This window comes from Periplaneta americana, chromosome 9, assembly GCF_040183065.1.
Source record: "Periplaneta americana isolate PAMFEO1 chromosome 9, P.americana_PAMFEO1_priV1, whole genome shotgun sequence".
Lineage (NCBI taxonomy): Eukaryota > Metazoa > Arthropoda > Insecta > Blattodea > Blattidae > Periplaneta > Periplaneta americana.
Genome location: NC_091125.1, coordinates 168326786 through 168343719, shown reverse-complemented (window position 1 = coordinate 168343719; position 16934 = coordinate 168326786).

Sequence of the window (16934 nt, the reverse complement as noted above, 5' to 3'; positions counted from 1 at the left end):
ACCAGTGTTGATAATTCTCCTTTACCAGTTTAGGTAAGAAAAACATTGAAGTTTGCAGTAATATACTGAATTAGATGAAGACATCACCCTTATGAGAATTGTGACTTTGACTGCTTTTCCCATATACTCTTCATTTGTAATCATATGTTAGGCTGCCTGGAAAACCTCACCTTAAGTCAGCAGACATAATTTTTCAGTAAAGTAAAATAAAGCGAATCACGACAAAAAACGATTTTGAGATCTCTTTCATTACTTCATGAACTACATATTAAATACAGCCCAAAGGCTGCTAGAGTCGATGGCAATTTGGAAGGCAGTAGTCTTAGCGGTTGATTACTGTAAGCATGACACCAAACAAAAACTCTTTCCTTCACTAACGATATTCTTTGCACGGTTCTCAATCCCACAACACATGCTTCTGCAGTCGTGCTGGCAACGTTGCAGCCAGCATCAAGATGGCCGGCAGCGTTCTGCTCGTCAACGTTTTTAAAATAATTATACACCTTAAACACTATTTTCCGCGCCTGCCTGTGCAATACTTGTCTTTTTACGGTCTCTTCTTCCATTTATTTATCTTACACACACACAGTAAATGTTAGTTTTACTTATTCAATGTATTGAAACACTCACACGTGAACAGACGAACTCGGGAAGTACTTGTTACAGACTGATTCTGATTGGTTCTACTGTACAACTTTGTGATGTCACATACCAGAAATGCTACGGCGCATGTAGCAGCTGACTGCCTTCCAAACTGCCGTCTAGTCTAACAATGTTGTAACATGTTACATTAGCGTCCAATTTTGTAAGTTCAACTTTAAATACAATTTACTCAAAAGGCCTATTTTAAAAGTAAAGTTTTCAGAATTCAATAAAAATTGTATTCCCCCCCCCCCCCCTAGAAACACGATGTTTTCTTCGAAATGTTCAGTATTTTCTCCTCTTTTCAATGCAGTAAAAAAAAAAAAAAACAGAAAATTGATATTTGCCGACTTAGGTGGGGTATCACAGGCAGCCTCACATATGAAGAAAGTATGCACAGTATGTCTTATGGTTTTTTGGTGTTTCACATTGTATTCAGTTACAATTGTTAGTGAATTTCCATTAGTTTTGTGAAAATGGAAGTGACACAGATATAAAATCTAACATTCATTGTTGGATACACTCTTTTAACACTTACTCATGATTAACTTTATAACTTCTTTACTGTGTTATTAGAAAAATTACCTGGCTGACTAATTTCAATGTGGTATTCGTCACTGTCTGATTTTTTATAATATTAACAGAGTAAAGAGGTTGTAAGGTTAATCAGTGATAAAATCTAAGCTTGCATTCAACTAATTGTCACCTTGTTTCTGCATGAATTACGAAATATTGGAAAAAAGACAAAGTAGAGGAAAACTTGAGTTATACATGGCACACACTTTGCTGTAAGAATTGTTGCTGAGGATCTTATAGCTTATAGAAACCATCTCCTGAGAAGTCTGCTAAGCCTCTGGCTATGATAGAATCCTCCATTCAAAATGAGAATGGCAATACCCATCAAAACACAGTTGGAAATAGCAATGCCCTATTTGACAAATGTTTATAGTTTCAAATCCTTACAATATACTAGAACTTGGTTAAAACGTCATCCAAGAGACCTGAAAAATCGTGTTATAATTTAATGTCCTCGTAACTGAGATGTACAGTGTAGGTTTTATTCTATACAATTTTGACCAGTAGATTAAACTTGCATTACAGTTCTCACATTTTTCTCTGTCATTTACAGTATTTTATTTAAATTGCGGTACATTCTAAATTTAAGTCTGAACCATAGAATTAACCAAACTCCACGATACACATCAACTTTCCTTCTTCCATTTTTTATTTCTCATATCACTTTCACTTTTTCTTTGATATTAAATACCATTTTGTAGCTATGAGGTCTCTTTATAAGTTTTCTGTACTGCTATAAAGACCAACAGAAGTGGAAATTCGGCAGAGGAAGTGAGGATGGCTGGGACATACAATTTGTAGACCTCCAAACAATGGAGCCAGGAGAATACTTGCTTGAAACTCAAAAGAAAGGCAAGGAATAGGCAGACCTAAAATAACAGAAATGGAGTACTGTATCTGAAGATCTACTCTTGGCTTGCAAGTCTTGTGTACCTTTCCGGTATTTTTAGTTTTTAAAATTCTCTGAAATCCAGTTTTCAGAATCCAACTTTAATAGCGTTCACAACTCTGGATAAGAATGAAACAACAATAAAGAAGTTAAACTTGTGGTCTTGGTGAGTTATCAATCAAGTACTGTATCCCATTCATTTTCCACTTCCAGTGACTTTCTAGAAACAAGTTGTGGTCTTTCGTCAGATTTCGTTGAGAAAAAAAGTAATAATAAGGAATAAGATAATATTTTCTGCAATGGAAAAAATAATTGGATATTTGGCGAAAAAAACCCCTTCTTGGCGAAAAAAATAGTATGCGCACCAAAAAAAGAAGAGAAACTGTTACAATTATCTTCCAATTCTTGCTTAAAAATCGTGTTTCCTACAATAGCACTGTTGCAATCTTTGTTGCATGCACGACCCAGGAATCCTGACGTCTCTGAGTTGCATACAACACTTAATGCTATTTGCACAAAGATACTTGTGTAAGTGTATATTTTCCGTTTTGATTTTGTATAATAATAAATACAGAAGTAAGCTTAATGTGGACTTAGACTTGCAACTTAAAAAAGTATCTACAATTTTGAGCCAGACTTGAAAAACTGGCCTTGTAGTAAATCTAAAAAAAAAAACTGGTTTCATTTTTCACAGCAAAGTAAAATAACTTTGTATTTATGTATTTTCTTTCTATACTCAAAAGTGAACTAAAAATTTACAATTTAATTAAGGATGCTTAATTCATTATTACATTATCCAAACATTTCATGACCATGTTCCATAGGGTTTCATACCTCCCATACATCTCTAAAAAAATTATAATTTGATTTGTACACTGCATACATCCCAGGGTTTCAGAGCTGAGATACTGACAGTTTACATATTATATTTTCTGATGGGGTAGAAGACCGAAGGAGATAAGGAAAGACTATGTATCTAGGAAGATCCTTGCTGTTACATATGTATATTTTTGTTATTTATATACACTTATTCAATATTGTATATAATGACACTTACAATTAAAGGGTTATTAGAGAGGTGTTGTTCCAGTACTTGCCTGGAAAAGTAATAAAAAAACGAAAAATATATTATCATGGTCAACCTAAATTACTAAGAAATCTTCACTTTTATTCGCACCATTAAAAAAGGACGGACATAGCCAGTGCAGGGATAAAATAGCTAGAGTGAAATGCTCGGAATAACTCTGCACCACATGATGCAGAGCAGTCAAGATTCCCTCAGCACTTAACATTCATACATCACATGGAAGTTACCTATACGCAACAAATCATCGTTTACAACTTTGTACTCTAGTGAAAAGTGCAACTTATAGTTACGAAAATCTTAATTTCCCTTTTTAACCTAAATTTCAGGTTCAATTCGTAGTCTGATATCATGAGCCATACAATAGAACCCCGATTATGCATCACCCTATTAACCGATTGGCGGATTATCCGACTGTCTTTCTCTCGCTCTTCTTTTTTTTGTTACAGAAATGTATGAAGTATTGTACATTATATTAGCACGTTATTTTTTTCTAGAGGGGGTTATTACAAGACTTTACCCTTACACAGTATTGTATTGTATTTATTAACATTCCATGGTAGTCATACATTGCTTCACAGCTAGAATATGGAACAAGTCAAAAAACTTAATTAAATTATAGTCACAGTCTAGATGAAATATATACAGAAGAGATTTATAATATAGTCTATTAGTACAACACAAAGTTTTAGTATCAATTTCATGAAGTGTTATTGAATGTCATGAATTCACCTACAGAATAGAAGGCGTGAGAAATTAGGTACTTCTTTAATTTGGCCCTAAATAATCTTATGTTTTGTGTTTCATTTTTTATATCGATAGGGAGGCTATTAAAAATTTTTACTGCCATATAACGCACTCCTTTTTGATAGCATGATAGACTTGCCGATGGAGTATGAAAGTAATTTTTTGACGTGTATTTATGCTATGAACTGTTGAATTAGTTACAAAGTTTTCACGATTACATACGAGGAAGATTATTAATGAAAAGATATACTGACAAGCCATGGATATTATTTGTAGTTTTTTGAAAATAGTCCTACACAATTCCCTAGATTTGGCACCTACTATTATTATAATTACTCTTTTTTGTAATAGAAATATACTGTTACTATCTGTGGAATTTCCCCAGAATATTATTCCAAAACTTATTACCGAGTGAAAGTATGCAAAGTATATTGTTTTTAAGGTATTGATATTTACTATCTTTTGCATAGATCTAATAGCAAAACAAGCTGAATTTAGTTTGGGGGTAATTTCTTTAATATGATTTTTCCAACTTAACACATTATCGATTTTTAAGCCAAGAAATTTGGTTGTCGTTGTTTCTAATAGGGATCTGTTGTTAATTATTGCGCTAGAAATTTGCGAAGTTGAATTTGGACAGGATTTAAATTGAATTATGTTAGTTTTGTTACAATTTAATACTAATTTATTGACTCAGAACCAGTCACATATTTTGAAGAGAATTTCCTCTGTTGAAGATTGGAATGTGTTGGAGTTATTGGCTGTAATTACTATACTTGTGTCATCTGCAAATAATATGGGATGACCTACATCTTTTATTAGGGGAGCAAGATCATTTATGAACACTAGAAAAAGTAGGGGACCTAATATTGATCCTTGAGGAATTCCAAGGCAGATTTCATAATTGTATTGATTTCGACTTTCTGTTTCTGTATGGTGTACTGTTTGCGTTGTTGTACTGTATAACTTGTATATAAAATGTCTTCCACGGATATTAAAAAGAAATCATGTTGTGCTAAGTATAAGAAAGTACAGATAACTGAGTGGTTTGGGGAATGAGGAACTTTGGCTCTGCTCAGAATATGAGATTGGAGCCACAACTGTGTGCAATTTAATAAAAATCAAATATTAAAGATATAAAGTATGTAAATCTACAACATTAGACCTCCACTATCTTATCTTTGGACAAACAGCCATTAAAAAGAATTTCATTGCCCTTTAAAAATCCGTTGCTAACAATCAGGCACAAATCAGTGAACTTTTGATCTACTACCAGCATGTTAAATACAAGCTCATAGAGGAATATGTAAGCATTATTGACTAAATTTACGAAAATCTTTTATGATATAGATTATCCGAGTTTTTCGATTAACCACTCAGCCCACCCCTTTCACTACCAAGGATAATTGAGATTCTACTGTAATTTCCAATTTGATGCTGATATCTAAACAGAACAAATAAAATAAGAAATAAAACAACGACCATTTGGCACAGATGAAGTCATTGGTTTCTCTTTAAAATGTCTCTGACATATACAGTACTTATTGTGTATAATTGTCATATTCATCATTATTGTTATCTTTAGATACTAAGTTAAATGTCTGTAGAGGCTTAATTCAAATATGATCTAATGTTAACATAGTAAAGAAGTTATAAAGTTAATCAATGGTAATGAGTTTCTATCCTATCTTATTTCTACTTTGAACTTTTAATTTTAATAAGATATGTTTATAATAATTTCTAACGGATTTAGTAATATGAATAAACTCAGCAGCAGGGTTGCCAGATTCTCTCATCAGGAATCTAGGACAGGTGATGATACTGCGTTCCTACCTTAATGTGACTACACATCTGAATTAATACAATTTGCTATACACCTGATTTTATTTGTGTTATGTCTTTCTACTAATTATATTGGGTCTAAACTTTTAATTGTGTTACATACAGTGAAACCTCGGTAAGACGCTCTTCAAGGGACAGCATAAAAATAGCATATTAAAAGGGACAGTGTGTTAGTGAGAGTGGGCCATTTTTGGATTTTCTAAAATTTAAGACAAAGGATGAATCGGCATAAATATTTGTTGAAGAAATTTAAGGATTACATATTGTAATTATGCAGAATAGAAGGTTGACGATTTTTCACTATTGTTCTAAGCGTTCAAGAAGGGATTCCTAATGATTCTGCCAACTGTTTCTGATTCATAATGGTGTTTACATCATGTTTATGGAGAATTTGTAATTTCTCCGATAATGATACAGCTTTCCGTTTCACCCCTTTATTCATGTTGGCACTAACGAGCCACTTCACACTTGTACAAGATGCACCGGTTAAGTCTTCACTGACAATGCGATTTAAAACTGCCAGCAAGGACAGGCTCTGAATACAGTAGTCTTGCAGGTACTCAAAGGTCGCAGTCCATTCTATTGTATTCACCAAACAGAGACTCCTACAAATCCTTGAATGTGCGGGCACTAGCGGTAAATGTACAAGTCCAGTATCCTTTAAAGTACGATATTTTAGAATTTTCAGCAGATGAAAGAGTGTATTACATGGGATGATGAGTGTATTAAACGATGGATTTTACATGGTTTTATATAGGGGTGTCAAGGGACCGGACAAAAAGAGCGTATAATGCAGGATAGCGTAACAAATGAGCGTGTATTATCGTAGTTTCACTGTATTTGCTGGATTATGAAATTTCCTTTGAATTATTGATAATGTGACAGCAGCGTCGGGAGTCGAGCATGCGTCCCGCAGAAGGGAGGGCGCGTGAGAAAACAGGCGGTAGATAGGGGAAACGAGGCGAGCTCCTAGGGCGCTGGGGTGCGGCACGGGGAAAGGAAACGTGGGCTTCTACAGGCGCTGGGCTGTGTGAGGTGAGGGGCTTGACGTGGACAGAAGCCGCGAGAAACAGGTTCTGGAAAGCGACGCGGTGGAAGATACTCGATGCAGTACATTCTAGAACTATAATTTAGTAATAAATAGAAGATGCAAAGAAGAGCCACAGCCAGTTTTAGTTTGGACAGCGAGCCGGTCAGTTTTTTGTGAAGCAGCTGTGAGCGAGCAAGGAAGCCAGTCTTCGAGACTGGGGTTCGACTTAAGTGAGTTTGTGAAGCAGCAGTGAGCGTCCAGGCGGAAGCAACACGGCCGGAAGTCTTTGGTTCAGCGTGCAGCGAACTTTATCTGAAAGTCTTGAGTTCGAAGTTCAGTGGACTGTCTCTGAAAGTCTTGGGTTCGATATACTGTGAACTTGAGTGAATGAGCTAGAAGAACTAGCCAAGGCAAACAAACTGTGAACTGAGAACTGACAGTTTTGTTTTGTAAATAGTGCTTTGTGAACATTAGTTGAGATTAGGAGTACATTGTTGTTCTCAGTAATCCAAGTGAATTGCCACTGTCGTCTGTGGAGTGCAATAACGAATACTGTGTTGCTGTGTGGAGTGAAATACCCATTGTTGACGGGAGTGTTCAAATTCAGTTATAGAAAATCATTCTTGTTGTAAATAAAAGTAACCTTATTGTTTTGAATTAAAAGTCACAATAAAGTCTGAAAAAATAATGTCATATTACACCCTGATGCATACGGAAAAAATGCATTATATAGTGTTTAAATCTTATCAATAATAAATCAAATTTCAAAGAGAGTAAAGAATAAAGGTACTGTTTAATATGTAATACATACTATAGTATTAATATTATCGTCTTTTATTTTAATACAACATGAGAGGAGGCGACAGGCAGCATTGACGGCAACGATGAATATAGGTTTGATAAGGTCTTGAAAAATGAACGAGGAATTTTAAAAATAATTTTATAGAAATGAGCAAAAAAAAAATTTTTTTTTTTCCAATTATTTTGACATTCCGGGACAAATATAACTCAATAGATGACACACCATTAAAATCCAGAACAATCCTGGAAAATCAAGGATGTCTGGCAACCCTGCTCAGCACCCTGTATTCGGTTCCAGTGTGTTCCCTTAATATCTGCATAATACAGTAATATGGAGTGCCATTTCTGTAGAGAGTTTCAGTTGTCTCTCTTTGAATTTTCTTTCCAAGTATCCCATGTTGTATTATATTTACTGTTAGACAGCAGAACGTCATGCATGTTTTTATTGATTTCATATATTGGAAAAAGGATTAATATAGGTAACATTTATTTTGCAGATCGTAGTTCTTTGGTTCTTCTAATACTCTTAGAGCCAACTTTATCTTGCATTTTTTGCTATAAATTTGTGCACTTTCTATTTTACGTATAGAACTGCATATATTTGGACCTTTCCTGTATTTGACCTTATCTACTGTACATATTGTTATTTTTGTGTATACAGGGTATAACAACTTTAATGTTTAGAATTTCTGGAACATGTTCCCTGACACGTTCTACGTCGATTAAACCTAACATACCTATATCCAAAGTTCTATAGGCTTGGAGTATTTGTACCCCAAAGTTAAATTTTTGAGTTTAATTTTATCGCTGAATACTGAAAGAAGTAACACCAATTTCCGAAAGTGACATGTCTATGTCATTATTTTTATTAGTACCATATTACATTTTAATATCAACTACTTGTGAGTATGAAAGAAGCAGTGCAAAGTTGAAAAAAAAATGTCCTTAAGATTCCAAACACTGTACTTCTTGAAATTTGCCAATAGGCACGTGAAAATACCTGTGCACTAGGAATCCTACGATTTGGGAACCGTGCTTGATATGCCAAAACAGCTGCTGTTGCATTGCCATCACACAGTCCATACACAAACTATGTCGGCGTATTCCTGATGTGTGTACACAAAAGGCATGTTTTAATGGTTAAAACTCAATAAAAAGACTAGTCACAATATGGTTTATTTTTCTCACAACTGTTATTTTAAACTGTTGTCTGTTTCGTTTCCTTAGCAACCTAAACAATTTTAATTTAATTTCTCTTAAAAGTAAAATTTCCTTCATTCACTGCTTTTCAAATGTTTCTTATGTATCTCTACTTAGTAATGCAATAAAATAGGCCTTGTATAAACGGTATAATGCTTGGAGCTGTAAGAAGTTCTATTTTTTCCAGCTCTGTTATCTCTGTAACCTCTCAATTTCGGATATAGGTATGTTAGGTTTAATCAACGTAGAATGTGTCAGGGAACATGTTCCAGAAATTCTAAACATTAAAGTTGTTACACCCTGTATAAAACCAATATTTTCAAGTTTAGATTTTTCAATAAATATATAAAAAAAAAAGATAACTATAAAAAATATACACTACGTTCAGTTACTGAAATGGTTGCCAGTTGATAATCTCTGTATATTCAATAATAGCATTGCTATGCAAGGAAAATGCCAGGGACATTCACAATCACTGCTCATATCTCTGGCTTACTTTTAAAACCTCGTAACTGCATTTGAGGCAGTATTACAAGAGAGCAAAATAACTTCTTATTCTAAATAAATTATGGTTTTTATTTAATGACGCTCGCAACTGCCGAGGTTATATCAGCGTCGCCGGTGTGCCAGAATTTTGTCCTGCAGTTCTTTCACATGAGCCTGTCGCATTAAAGCACACTTAAATGCCATCGACCTGGGCTGGGATCGAACATGCAACCTCGAGCACAGAAGGCCAGAGCTATACCGACTACGCTGCCCAGGCCGACACTTCTTATTCTGCTTATACCCCAGCTAACAACTGGCCAGTTCCTGATACACACAGCAGATCTCTCTGCACACATGTACCACGCCACTGAAGATGTCCACCGGAGTAGTGGACGAAATGTTTGGTTGTAACACCGACAGACCACGGCCCTCTAGCCCGGAAAATACGCATCCTATCAACGCTGGCCGTGAAAGCCTACATTCTAGGATTTGTCATGCATTTATTTATTATTTATAAAATATAGAAACATCTGTTGACTTACGAGGTATTATCAGCAGACGCATTCTGAGATGTGCACAGATTTTGACATTTGGAAAAATGGAACTTAGAAGTAAGCTGATGATATACTCAATCTTGTCAAATTGATTAATGTTACCTTAAGTCTAATCTTAAGAGCCTCATACAAAAAACATTACACTGAACTCTGTTCATACAGCCTTTTAATGTGGAATGTTTAAACTGGCACCTACTTCGGAAAAATGTCCATTACCATTTCTGTAATGCTCTACGATACCAGTTTCCAAACTTTTTTAATGGTGTACCACTACTTTTAACTTAGGAAATTTGTTGTACCACTAACCAAATTTATTATGGAAAAATGTAATGTGTCACTCCTAGGGTCTCTTTAATTAAGAAACAGTTACTTTTTTAACTTAGTCAATGGAATGTTCCATAAAATATACAAAAAAAAACAGCTCTCTCTCTCTCTCTCTCTCTATATATATATATATATATATATATATATATATATATATATATATATATATATATATATATTTTATTATAATTTATAATTTTATTTCAAACTTTAAGGCCCAATTGTATAAAACTCCCTGACTAAAGATCAACTTTGATCGAAGATCGAAAAGTGAACCGAGTTCAGACACTTCTTCTATTGTATAAAACTTTTCTGCGATCAAATTACCTTGGTTCAAATGCAATCTGAGTTCACGTGAAAAGGATTTGGCAACATCGCATAAACAGGTGAAATACGTGATGCGCAGACAGGTTTGTTCAGTGTTGACAATCTAGCGACTTTAATTCTTTTTCAACAACAATTTCTTTTAACTTTTATATTGCTTAAATAGGGATTTAGTGGCCTTTTTAGCACCCCATAGTGACAAAATTTAATCTTTCTTTGTTGATAATGAGAAATCTAGCGACTTTACAACTACTTTTTGGCGACTTTCTGTACACTCTGTTGGAGACACTGGTTTTTTGTGCAATGTAAATAATGGCGGACAATAAGAAGAAGGTTGACTGTTCTCCGAGTTGTTATCATGTTATGGTGTTTGATACTGCTAAACATAATAAAGCTTTATAAAACGACAATTTTCGTTTAGTAATGCAGTTAATTGAAAATTTATGAATGTACCTGTCATATCCATTAATAATTAATGGTTGTTATAAACATAATATAATTATTGCTTATGTTATTTGATACTGCTGAACACGATAGAGCCTTATAAAATATAAGATTGTTTGTGTATTAAGGCAAGACATTGAAAGAAATATATATAAATGTACCTATCATATCTATTAATATTAATAATAATGGATATTTTATTTGCACAATCTGTCACTCGTATATTTCAAACAGAAAAGAAATAACTGAACTTGGATCATCTAACTTAATCAGAGAAATTTCTTCAGTCAAAGTTGACTTTAGTTTGAGACAAATTAATCTCAGATTAGGCTTTATACAACACAAAATTCCAAGTTCAGCTGAAACAAGGATCAATTTAACCTCTGATCTAAGATTACATGGTTTATACAATCGGGCCTAAGTATGTCAAACTTTAAGTATCACCCAGCAGTGGCTCGCATACCATACGCTGCTCTATGAACATCTTGCTTCTTAAGGTACGGTCACACGTCGCTACTTTTGCTGCGCTGTAGTACAAAATACTGCACAACTCTTGTACTGCGACGTGTGAACAATGGTGCAACCCGAAAAGTGGTGGCTGCTGAACCTGCTGCTCGCTACTTTTTCATGCTGCGCGCAGCTTAAAAGTAGCGACGTATGAACAGCATTCTCAGGGTTGCAGTCACAGCATTTTTGATATCGGTTTTGTTGAAACTTTTGCAGGGATTGCGACCAGTGTTGCCACCCAAATGTGCCAATGATACTTGTATTGTTTGGATATATTTTAATTTTTGATGTGATGAAAATAAATGATTTGTAACAGTTACTAAATGTTGTTGTTTTCTAATGCCAGGTGTTTGACAATAAAGTCATTTGACCTCTTGCACTCCAATATTTTTCAAAGATATTATCATGGCCAGCCACTGAAGCACAGATTTTGAGGTGTTCCGAATCCATTTCTTGGTTTGAGTTGCACAATGGGCAGTTAGGAGACTGATATATTCCAATTCTATGCAGGTGTTTGGCCAAACAATCATGGCCTGAGTTACTAAATGTACAACACAGTCAGAATATATCTGGTGATGATATAATTAATTTTTTTAATTTTCCGTAGTGTAGTTTCTAACAGGAGGGTTGCCAACATTGATTACGTGAATATGCTGTTCGTTATCATCATTTAAGAATATGGGCGTTTTTTAATAGCTGTATAGTAAAAACAATGCCAATTTCTGAATACTAGTTACGACAGAAAAGCAGAAAAGATAAGTAAGCTATCACACAAGTTTCATAATCTGAAACTCTAATGCGAACATAACCACAAAATGTATATTGAAAAGACAACACGGAGATGGAAGGCTGCAGCTAGACTGCGGCTGCAAAAGTAACGCTTTGTGTGTGAACAGACTTGCAACCTCCAGTTCAACTTTTGCAGCGCTTGGGTTGTGCAGCGCAAGTAGTAGCGAGCAGCACGCTACTTTTGGCTTATGTGTGAACATAACACGCAACTTTGGAGCTGCAGTACAAAAGTTGCGCAGCAAAAGTAGTGATGTGTGACCGTACCTTTAGCAATCCACAAATTATAATTATTTTAAAAATAAATTAAGTTTGAACATTATTTTATAACTATTACATTCTACCAGTGACTTGATTATCTTGCACTGGTTACGATATCAATTAAAAGTTCAAATTCTTTGTTTTACGATTATGCTAGGATTACTCTCATCAAGCAGTGACCTACGATTATTTGAAACTAATTAAAATGGCTCTTTAAGATTACATCTTTTGATTATTATTTTATACATATCAAAACCTACAGATATCCAAACCCATACAATCACTTAAACATTCCATACAATCATATGAATTCTATGAATCCCTTGCTGTCCACTGAGTTAGCTCTGTGGTAGCAGGTCGGCCTCTAGATTAGCCAGCCCAGGTTCAATTTCCGGCAGGGTCAGAAAAAAAACGTGCACACGCACATACAAAAATACCCCTGTTACCTTTTTCAATGTACAATTTTAACTATAGCAGTGTTTTTCAAGGACTTCATTCATGGAAGGAGAAAAGAAGAAAAAAATATTGAAATCTTCAATTTACATAATAAATCGTTAAACAGAAAAAATATATATATAAAAAATAAAATAAGTTACACTTCCTGCATTCTCTTAAATAACTCCACCTATTAGCTTATACAGCTTATTGGTCAAACCTCGCTACAGAATGGCAGCACCATATGAAACGAAAACTTTATCTTATGCTTACCTAAAGGTTCATCTCCATTATTAAACATTTAACAACATCTTAAATATTTTGCAATTCATTTTGCGTAATTTTCAGAAAAGTCTGTGAATATGTTAGAAATTTAATTTTTCAGTCGTTGACTTTACTACATTATATATTTTATTAGGTGTTAACCTTTACATAATAAATTGTGTGATGTATGAACGTTTTCATTGACCATGTCAACATCATCAGATACACTCTGTCATTTTACAATATCAATACTCTCAATGTTATCTACACAATTCACATACAATACATGTTTACTGTCATATGAAGGTAAAACCTATTAAAAAATTATATGAATTAGTTTTATAATGTTGAATTGTGGATACCCCAACTGTCAACAATTAAAATATACTTATATTATCATGGGTATATTCTTTGCAAATCATCACATGTGAACGATAATATGAACGATGTGATGATATGAGGCTAAAAGTAAGATAAAGTATAAGAATGATGAGCTAACTCTATTTAATGCTTTACTATGCATGTGAGGATTTGCAAATTACAATATTTTGTTACAAGGTATTCACTTTTCCATATCATAGTATAAAATTCTGGCCTGTTATAACTGCCTATATTTTGTAGATCTTGGTGTTATTGTTCATGCCAATATGTTGGGTTTAAACTGTTTATAATTAATCATATGATGGGCGTATGTTCTGTTGTTCTTCATGTTACACTGAAAAATAATCAAAATCGTAGGTAGTTAATCTAATTTTGAAACTGATGGATTTGATTTTAATAATTGTAATGTATTAATATGTAGATAACATTGAGAGTATTGATATTGTAAAATGACAGAGTGTATCTGATGATGTTGACATGGTCAACGAAAACGTTCATACATCACACAATTTATTATGTAAAGGTTAACATCTAATAAAATATATAATGTAGTAAAGTCAACGACTGAAAAATTAAATTTCTAACATCTTAAATGTTAAATTGTTTACTGTTAACATCCCAACATGTTGATTGAACATGTTAATGCTAATTTCATTTAACACTTTATCCACACTGTTAAACATGTTAAACTTGACTTTCTTTGCGTAGTCCACCATAAACAGTCTATGAGATTTTAATGTAGGTAGTGTTTTATTCTCAAACCTTGGACAATGGACTCAGACGATGATCTGTCTTTTGTAATTGCCTCTATTGCTTGTTACAAGGCTTTGAAAAGGAAGGAAATGAGAATGTGGATGCGGCAATATCTTAGTAAAAGACACTATGCAGGATACATTCTAAACGAGCTTAAAGTTGAATACAGTATCGATTTAGATTCAAAAACTTGCTGAATGTCAGAACACGATTTTAATATAGCGCTGCAAAAATACTTCCTGTTACATCAAAGAAAGGCAAAAATTTAAGACCAGCCATTTCATCTCAATTAAAAAAATTAAAGCGCGACTGATTGACTATCATAGGACTTATGGCATGATAGAGGTTAAAGATGCAGGTAATATCGTATAATTATTCTTTCCGAAGTTCTACGAACGTTAACATACATCACCAAATACGACCATTACTGACGTCAACATAGCATTAACGTTTAGCGTACGACGAGAGTGCGGAAACTCTTTATTGTATTCTCGAGAACAATTAAATAATAATTCCAGTTCTCTAAAACAGTCGGCCTTCTTAGTTTTGCCCGTGTATTCTTTTGCAGACACATCCCACAAACAAGGCCTTTCCATCAGTGCATTAATTTTATTCTAATGTATTTTCTTTCGTCCACTCCATTACTTCGAACAACTTACAGCCAACACCAAGGACCAATGATAGTATAAAAATGATCAAGATACGCACCACAAAATCGGAACTTATAGTTGTTGCTATGGAAACTGTACGAACTTTGCCGAACTGTACCAACGCTGCACGAGCAAATGAATTGACTTGACATGTTTTCCATTTCTGCTGGAAAATACGCCAACATGTTAAAAGTGTTAACTTCAACATACTCAGTCAACATGTTAAGTCAATTGAGACTTGAAATGTCCATATACATGTTAAATTCAACATGTTATATTTAACATGTTGTTGTTAAATGCTTAATAGTGGAGGCGAGCCTTAACAAAAATATATCATAATGTCAATAACGGCATAAAAATGACAATGGCTCACAACATCAGTTTTCACTTTGACAGTATTCAGTGACCATTTCTACATATTATTTCATTATTGCAAGTAACAGTCTATTCAACTACAAACTAATCCTAAATATGTCAGTCTATCAATCAACAAATGCAACTCATCTAACTATAAACTAAGGCAAATAATTAATGGAATATAAAAATCTATTCACATACAGTGTGGAAGTAATCTGAGTGGTAAGTTTTACAACAGGCTGCTACCAGACGAAATATCAGGAATAACCTTGTGAATACTTAAGACTGGTTACAGCATTACAATGTCACTACAAATATTCATTAAATAGGTTGAAATCATTCGAAAGGTTACGAATTGGAAGGTTCCAAGTTCAATCCGTGTGGTGGCAGGATTTTTCTCGTTGCCGAAACTTTCAGAATGGTACCGAACCGTTGTCTCCTGTCAAACTGAGACCAGAAATCTCCGAGAGATGAATGGCAGTGAGAGCATGATACTAGTGCTGAGATTAAGGAAATATGAGGCTATACTTCCATCCCCCATGTGCCGTCATGGCATGTAAGGGGGTAGTACTTCATACTTACACCCTTAAAGTCACCTCTGTAATCACTTGGAAACTGTACTTCACATCTGTCAGTTTTTGTTATCCAACCCTTCACAAACACAGCACTGTATCCAGTTTTCACTGAAGTCTTCTTCACAAATTATAAATTTGGACAAGTTATGGTTGGTAGTTTGTGCAACATTCGTTCCTTTTTTGCAAGTCAGCTGTTTTCTCTGCAATTTGACAATTTGACTCTAGTGCTGGTATCCACTAGATTACAATATTTCTTTACAGAGGTGTGGAAGTATTTTTGCTAGAGTACGTATCTCTCTTATTTTATAGTTTTCAGGGTGTGGTGACTTGATTCCTTGTAGTCCTGTCTTGGAATCTGCGAGTATTACTATTTTTTTTCAATTTATCAATATGACTCATGAGTTGTTTAGGGGCCATGTTTATTGACTGTAGTTCTCCATCATAATGTGTTGCTGGTTGATCAAGTGAAATATAAAACTAATGAAAATGCTGTACATTCCTGCTTCTGCATTGGCATTTTTGTCTAGCAGGGACCCATCCGTATATATATGGAGCCATTATGGATTGATGAGACACCAGCTTCGAGTGCCAACAATTTTGAGTGTTTGACAGTCAACATTGTGTTTGATGGCTATGTGCTCTAATAGATTATCTTCACATCTAATTTCCGATAATAAGAGTGACTGTGTTGGATGTAGAAGTTTCTCTATTTTATCTGAAGTTTGTAGACTATACTTCATCTGTAACTTCCTGATTTCTTGGATGAAACCAGACTGGTTTTAAATTTAAGTTCTTTAAATTCACAAGTTCTCCAGTAATCTTTGTTAAGGAGCCTCCGTAACTTCTTATGAAGGTTGAGACTCTTTCTCAATTTGTACCAATTTGTACTTGAAGAGGAATATCGTTTGTCACTATTTGCATCATGGCGATAGGATAATCCTGATTGAGTGTAAGAGAAAGCCATACGGTCTTAACTCTGCCAGGTTAAATTATTATTATTATTATTATTATTATTATTATTA